This window comes from Phasianus colchicus, chromosome 4 (assembly GCF_987193195.1).
Source record: "Phasianus colchicus chromosome 4, bPhaCol1.hap1.1, whole genome shotgun sequence".
In the NCBI taxonomy this organism is placed as follows: domain Eukaryota; kingdom Metazoa; phylum Chordata; class Aves; order Galliformes; family Phasianidae; genus Phasianus; species Phasianus colchicus.
The window spans coordinates 29,187,386-29,196,118 of NC_143439.1; the positions used below are offsets into that span (position 1 = coordinate 29,187,386).

The 8,733-nt window shown below is 36.4% G+C and overlaps 1 long non-coding RNA gene across 1 annotated transcript in view; it reads left to right on the forward strand.

Annotated features, from left to right (window-relative positions):
- LOC116231132 (uncharacterized) overlaps window positions 1-3,643 on the forward strand; it is a 246,572-nt gene extending 242,929 nt beyond the window's left edge. Inside the window, exons 3-4 of the long non-coding RNA XR_016465992.1 lie at window positions 997-1,115; window positions 3,557-3,643. This is a non-coding gene — a long non-coding RNA (uncharacterized LOC116231132). The remainder of the gene's footprint in view (window positions 1-996; window positions 1,116-3,556) is intronic.
- Window positions 3,644-8,733: the final 5,090 nt, after the last annotated feature.

Genomic DNA, 8,733 nt, shown 5'->3' on the forward strand with positions numbered 1-8,733 from the left:
GCATCTAGATGGCATTACTCAAGGCTGTGTTACTAACCAAGGACAAAAGCAAGGATCTTTTTTAAAAAATGTGTTTAATTGGGGCAGGTTGAAACTGGCATTAAAAAGCCAAGATTATATGCTTACCTTCTCTTCTACTGCGTGATCTTTGCCCTCAACACTGGTGAGGCCACACCTGTAATACTGTGTCCTTAGTACTAAGAACAACTGCCTTCTCCTATCAGTAACCAAAAGAGTACAGATATATTCAGTCAAAAAAGAAACATTCAGCAGTTTTGAAGATGTTATGCTACATCTGTTACTGATTGATTCAGAAAACCTGAAGATATTAGAGCATCAGGAGGTACAGAGACATGCTGACCTGTTCTTCCAGAATAGCCTACAGGAGACAGTCAGTCCCATTACAGGATCTAAACTTAGACATTAAAACTACATCTCTCTATCCACTGTGCAGAGAGCCAGGCCTTGAATACCAATGGCCAGTAAATGCTCAAATAATCATATTGGAGAGGACTCCCAGCTATGTAGATACCTAAATCCTTTAACTTCTTTTAGGCTCTCCTCTACACACAATTTTTTTCAGAAAATATAAGCAAATTTTTCAGATACACATCAACTTTGTTGCTCTCAAGTTAGGAATGAACGCAGCTTTCCCAAGTGCTGTCAGTTGGGAACTGTCATATTGGGCTTACTGCACTTTTTTACAACTCCTGCAATAGCAATAAGCATACCTACTAATGTTGCCTTTTTGAATTATTCTAGTTTGCAGATCTGTCTAAAATCTAATTTTTATCTGACTTTTTAAACAATATTATTCATCTCAGGAGCTACATACTGTGGGGATTTTCATAATTTGTCTGTAGGCTGAGCATTGCAAAAATTTGGAATTTATTTTGATATGTTCTTCCTATTTCACACAAAAGATTTAAAAGAAGTATATCTAACCAGAAAGGTGAATGCCTGAACTGAAATTCTTTTCTCATTTTGCTTTTCTAGGTCTGGCAACGTTACATTTCCAGGGCATTACTAAAACAAAACACAAGATCCCTGAAAACTGAAATATGGTCAAGAAGAACAACTGTCTGTTAACTTAGGTGCAAAAGGAAAATGTCATGGTAAGTCTTTCTCAAATATCTTCTACTTTCTGAAGAATGTGTTAATTTAGCAATATAGTACTAAGGACTGCTAGGATTCTACGACTCATGGAAGGAGATTATATTGAGATGGAAGTTGATAACTTTTCCCAGCTAAAATTAATAGGATGAGGGATAATGGCTTTAAGTTGCACCAGGGGAGTTTCAGATTGCATACTAGAAAAAAAAAATTATTCTGAGAAAGAGTGGCAAGGTATGGAGGTTGCCCAGGGAGGCGGTGTAGTCACCATCGCTGGAGGTGTTCAAGAGGCCTGGAGATGTGGCATTGAGGGACATGGTTAGTGGGCATTGTGAAGATGGGTTGGTGGTTGGACTAGATGATCTTAGCAATCTTTTCCAACCTTAGTGATTCTGTGATTCTAATGATACTTCATTGTACTTTAAAATATTAGTAAAATGGAGAAGTGTTTGACCTTTCCCCTTGTTAAAAATATATCTTACCATCAGCTTTGGATACAATACCTGATACAGTGCACGTGCAGTATTCAGTGAACGTGATTGGCAGTGAAAGAATGCAGGTGTTCTTGAAGTTGGATTGATGTAGTATGAGGTTTAAGAGGAAATGAGTTTGAATGCATGCCGTTTAAATCTACAGTAGCTCTCTTATTTCTCTCAAGACCTGACAGACAGAATGTGTTAATGCTGCTGTTGGACCTTTGGTTTGTGTCCAAGGAAAGGGTGGCAGCTCTGCACCAACCTAGCAAAACTCAGCACTTAAGCTTGGTGTTAGGTATCTTTCCATTTCCATACTCCTGTTTCAAAGGGAAGTCCACAAGTAACTAACCAGAAAATTCTGGTAAAACAGAACAGATCATAGTTGATCAGAACAGATCATAGAGGTGAAAAACAAGGAGTGATAAAGATGACCAGGTGAAAGAGTGAATGAATGATGAAATGGAAGGGTAGAAATGAGTGGAAAATGCCTATTGCACACATACTTTTATAGTAAGTGGAAATGGTAATCACATAGTTTTATGTAAATATATTATTATCACAAACTGCTGCCTTTCTTGACCAAGCAAAAGTTGTTCTAGTCTAGCACATGAAAGGAAAACAGTAGTGACCTTGTCATTGCATATTTATTAGGGTAGCTCTGTTAAGTGTGGGCAGCTAGAACACATCACCCAGGGTAACTTATCAGAAAAGATAAAAAACAAATAAAAATATAGATAAAAAAACAAACCCTCCTTTTCAACAGCTGATTTTTCTCTCCAGCAGTAAACAAAACCCCACTACCAAAACCAGAGAGGACTCCTCTCTTTTTCTACCACACAGCAGGCTGACTTATACCAACTGGATCACTCAACACTCACTTGAAAACTAGATGACTCCTCCAACACTTGTTGCATAATCACTTCAAGAAAATGAGGCAGATTTTTTTTCAAGAAAATGCTTTTTATTGCTTGCAGTTACTTCATTTTTCTCAAATAACCATGATGTTACTGGCTGTGTATAAAGCCACCATAACGTTTTTCTAGTTATTTATGAAGATACCTATGTAGGGAGACATACAGATGCATAAATACATACATATATATAAACACACTGAAAAAATATGCAATTAAGGAGTATGATTCAAAACCTGAAATTCATTTGCTATTCTTAAGAGGCAGGTACGAGCAAAGTGCCAGTAACATTCCAAACACATGCACAAATTCCTTATTCCTCACGTGCCTGATTGTGATATGTTTATATGCTGTCTGCCTATGTTTTGTCTGTTTTAGAGAATTTCAAGAAATAATGGTTATTATGTGCTCTTCTACCTCACCAGCAAGTACCTTCTGATACAGTGAATTCAGATACTTTTACTGCAGGCAGAGAAAAATATGCACCAAATATGTTTTTGACATTTCCAGTGCTTTGTCTTGCTAACAGGTAATGGTCTGAGCCTACCAAAAACTGCCATCTTTGATATGACAGGACCTAAATCATAGGCGGTGGGCTGGTATGTGGTATACATTTCCATCATCAATCAGAAATTCCTGCATCTAGGATTTTAGCCTTTTGCTCTGTCACCAGGCAAGGAACAGATTTTGCTTATCCTGGGCCTCAGGCATTTCTGTGGGAGAGAAAGAGAAATTGCACCAATTAGAAAGGAGCTACAGCAAGAGTTACTGGGTAGGGGATTGTCTGGATAGAATTTAATGAGGAGGCCAATGAGAGAAATGTGAACTGTGATACTGAGTCTGGCCTTGCAGCTCGTCACTGAGCAGAATGCTCAGAGACACAAATGCGTTTTAAACAACAAACGTAAAACTGTGTCACATCATTCTTAAAATTTAGCGTAATGAGCATTATTCTGACTTCTAAAAGTGTGTTAGAAATACTAACACAATAAAGATTGCAATGCAAAGCATTAGTTTAGAAATGTCAGAAATCCTCAGGATTCTTTTTACCAACAGGCAGTACAGTCCAGCACTTAGAACATGGCAACAGCTCTCTGCTAAAAACGACCTTCTGACTCATATGCCTAGATTAGAAGCTCTGCAATTTTAAAAACAAATTTAAAATATATCCTTTTGTCAATAAATTGCTTTGCAAGAGGTTAATAGGTCACTAAATCTTTCTACTCTCCTCTTTGTGCTCAGCCATTGAAATTATTTGCATGTCTCCCATTTATTTCTCCCTGCAATCAAATCAGAAATGCTGGAATAAAATCTTAATTGTTTCCACATTCAATATTGCTGACTGTTCATGAAAGCTTTGTTCAGCCCTGCAATACTGAGGTGCCTTTTCTGGGTCACTTGGAGAGGAATGTTAGGCTGAGACAAAGTGTTGTAGGAAGTGTTGGCTGAAAGTATTGAAATTTGGCAAAGTGGAATGTAGCTGAATTTGGTCTGCTAGAGGTGAAACTGTTAGATAAGCTGACCCTCTGGTGTACCTGCTGGGTCATGTATTGTGATATGTTGTGCATTAATTGCATTTTAAATAACTGTCTACTTTGTGCTGTCACCCACAGCAGTCCTTTCATAGCTGGATGTCTCACAGGTAGGCCCCATTTTAGTAAGAGCTCTGTGGTGACCACATGGATATCTGCAACCATTCTGATCTAACTCCCATGTAGAAAACATTAAAATTATTAAATGAAAGCCTGATTAGACACACACAGAGAATGGCAATGCTGCTTAGATGAGCAAACAAGGGCATTTCCACCGGAGTAGAGATCTGATGCCACAAAATGCATCTTTCATGGATAAAAATTAATTCAGGATTTCCTACCTTAGCTATTCATAGCTCAGAAGCAATGTGCAGTATGGCAGCTGCTCTGAGGCAGCTGACAGCAGAGCTGGTGACAACCATGGTGCATCGCCTGTTTTGCACCAGAGCTCTGCCAGCACTTAGTAAAAACTCTAAAGTGATAGTAAAGTTAGAAGTGAAGTAATTTAAGGAAAAGACTAAACAAACATCACAGAGATATTGTAATTATCTCCAACTTATATGTTATAAATCCAGAAGATTCAGAAATAAGGTGTGGGATAAGTAAGCTTAGACGTGGTAAAGCCCTACAAGAACAACATAAAAACTGAATGCTTTTAATGAAGCTATGCAATGCAGTGATGATTAATGTATAACAGATATCATAACTTAAGATATATAATTACTTTAAAATGATATTATATATATATATATCATTTTATATGTTATTTTATATAAATTATATATATATATATATATAAAAAATATAAATTATATATACATATATGCAAATTTTACCCACTTTGACACTAGAACTTTCAATGAGTTTGAATGCATAGAACATTGGAACAAGCTGCCTAACAGTATTTTTTCCTGGCTGGAAACATACTGATGGTACATACTATAAGCAAATCCAAATTATAAGTAGTTTAATCTCGTAAATATTTTAATATATTTACTTAGAATTTCACATAGCACTGACTTGGCAGTGAGTGAATTCTATAATTCTAAAGAAGCAAGAAAAAATGTTCATACATAGAGAAGAGACCAAATCACTGTTTAACATGCAAAACTCATCTCACCTTAATGAAGGATCAGGACTTTTGTAAAATTTGAAAAAGGGATTGAACAGTCACATGAAAAGAGAGGAGTTCACCTTCCTCTGTCTAAATCAGACCTTATCAGCAGTTTCACTGTTTCTAAGAGACATAAGTAAACTGTGAGAGTGGGAAATGCAATGGCAGGTGAAATTTAATGTTGACAAAGTAACCTACGCACTAGGAATAATTTATATTTCTTGTAAGTTTGCTAAGTTTTGAATTTGTTATTTCAACACCTCCCCCCCATCCTCTTTATCCCCCCCCCCAAAAAAAAAAAAAAAAAAAAAACCTTGACTATTTCTCCTACTCAAGAGAATCACAGCTGCAAAACAACTTTAAGATACAAAGGAAGACTGCTCTGGAAATTTTAAATCACTTGTGATTCTTCATCGAAGATACCGCAATACAGTCCGTACCACAGACAGAAGTTGTCAGAAACTGACCCAGATAGTTAAATAAGTGTAAAGATACGTCTCTTTAAGGACGGACAAAAAAATTGTGCTGTTAATTTTAGAAAATAAAAATGCAAGATATGCCATGATAAAGGTACCCACAGTACCAAAATGTTGTAGAGGGAAGTGACTCTTCTTTGCAAGCAGAAATTGAAGTCAATAGATGGCAAATTGAAAGCTGATGTCAGGGTAAATATTTCCACCATGCATCATCCCATTGTGAAATTCACTGCCACAGAGAGTTATAAAAAGGAACTTGCAAGTATTACAGTTAATATATAGATGATAAAACTGTTCGGAGTTTTAAATCAACAACAAAGTGTTTCAGAAGGAACATAGATAAGTCACTCTGAAAGTAATGCCTCTCATTTATTTCCAAGGAAACTACAACAGAAACAAAGAACACAGTAACACTACTTGATAGAGCAAATTCTCAGCTACAGCAAAACACTTTTCTAACATATTCACCACCATTAGCTGTGCATTTTTATCACTGATGACCAAGAGTCAGCATGTCGTGATCATAAAAATCTGCATGACTGTCCAGAATGTGGCTGAAATGCACAACTCACCAACGCACTGCGCTCACATTCAATGGCTGGTTTCCATAAGTGTTCAAGAAGCGAACGCCCCTTTGCTGTTTTCTGTCACACAGCAACAGTAATGGAATATTGTCAGGAATTGTTTAGCCTTTACTACCATACCACCAACATCTGCCTCTGATGTTGTGGCTCAACATAATAAAATAGGAGACTTTACTTTTGGAGCAGCTCTCACAGAGCTAATTGCCTAGTCATTAGTTCTGTTTCCCTCTGAATATCCACGAGGGAAAATACACAGTTGTATATACAGTTGTATGGATCAATTTTCTAATTCAGCATCACAAGTTGTGTCAGTCCTGCTCATACAACCACTGCTTCTACAGTGTGTGCACTGGCATAATCCCTAGTTGCTTTTCTTTAAGATCTTTTCTTTGAAGCATTGTAAACTTCTCTCTACATGCATATCCAAACACACTTTACTAGTTTCTCATGTTGATTTGTTGGATTTTAGTCATGAAGGAAACCAGTCTTCTCTAATTACTTTTCATCTAAACCATGATTGTAATGGGATGATGCTATCTTTTCCTTTAAGTGTGTCCTATTCAAAAATCATTTTATTTCATAAGGCAGGAAAAGACTATTAGATGCCATAGTATTACCTAAATTCTAGCACACGTATGTAGCATGAGGAAGAGCCTGTTTTGTTATCCAGTTGTCTTTTTACATTTCACTGGTTGAGAGAACTCTTTTACATCCTCACACAAGTGATTGGCATCTTTGGATATTGTGTCAGTAACAAGCATGTTTGGACAGTTCCTTTTTATTTAATGTTTGTGTACCAAGGCTATTTTGACTACACAAAATGTGCCCATATTTGGAGATTATTTGTTGTGAGAAATTTAGAAGTTTTCAGTGGTAAATGTGAAAGGAATGTAAATGCCTGTTAGAATGTACATGGCATGGGAACTTGTCCGTAGACATGGAAACCTACCTTCATTTTCCTACTTTAATTGGGGTAGTATTTCTTAGTTTGAGCTTAAAGTTAATGTTAATATGGTTACTGAATGTTCTAAAAAAGTCTGACTACAAGCATGTATTCTAATATTTTAAGACAATCTCCAAGATAAATCCCCAGCCCTTCTCTGATGGCTTTCTACCAGTGTATTTGCTGGATGCTAATAGTTGCACAAAGCTGCTGAGCTGCCATTAACATGGGACTCCTGGGAGAAGACAAGACAGGAAACATAATAGTGCAGTGTCTTGAAGGAAAGTGACATTGGAGGTTGCTTTCCATAGCCTTGTTGACACAGTACCTTCCTCTGAATGTGTGTTGGTGACCCAGGGTTAGAATGAATTGCACTGTGTAGCATCAATACCATGACTCTTCTCATTAGTGAACACCTGTTGATAATTTAATAGCCTGAAGAACAGCTGAAAATTGAAAGTAGGTGCAGGCAGACAACACATTTATTCAGCAGTAAATCTTTCCTCTTCAGTGGATATTCAAGGCATTTGCTATTACATTCTTTTATATAATGGTTTAGTTTTGTTGATAATTGCATATGAAAACACAAGAAAAGGAGCCAATGTGTTGGCATCTTAAGTAGGAGAAGGCTGCCTACCTCCATGGCATGTCAAAACTAGTATTAGTCATATATATAAAATAACAAAAACAACAACAATCATTAGCCAAAAAATTTCTTCTATCAAAAAAAATGCCCCTAGAAGTATTTTAGCTGGAGGATAGCACTGAGAAGCAAAAAAAAAGACACCAAAAGAAGCACTGAAGAGCTGATCTAATAATGCAATCCTTGCGGAGAAGAAAGTGAGTATGTCTAATTTACTGCGTTTTTTTTGACAAAAAATACAAATAAAAATTGAAAAGTCTTACTTTAATTCTGATATGGAATGAATGTATGAAATCATCTTCAATTCCTTAACAATGTGGACTTCCTGTTTATGACTTTTTTAACCCTTCACGCTTCGAGTGTAGACAAATTCTCCTGAAATTTCTAATATCCCTGCACCTCTGGGTTGCCTCATTGCCTGTTTCTTCTGGTGATGAACAAGAATATTTTCAGAAGTTTTCAAAGTTACCACAAAATAAATAAATAAATAAAAATAAAAAATCTTATTCTCTGGTCAGCTCTAATTGCAAAATAAACCAAAAAGCTTAACTTATGATCCAAGAAAGAACAGAATTTTTCCCAGAAGTACTGATAGCATTCATAGATTTAAATTTGCATGTCTAAGGACAATTGCACATTTGCTTGTAAGGGCGTGGTTTTCAATCATAGGAGCTTTGAATTGATCCTCTGAATATTTATTTTGTCTATGGAAGAAAAAGACCAAATAGCTTACACCTAATTGGGAAATGCAAGTTTTATGGACAGGCTAAAGTTATACGAGAAATTCAGCTGTGGAGTGTCTATAGAAAAAAAAACAGTGTAAGGAAGAGGAGTTCCTTCCTGAACACACAGCTGCTAGTGGTTGCAAGGGGTCTGTTGGATAGCAAGCATAAATCATTAGTATTTCAACACAATTATTAGAGTGTAAAGAACTTACTTAA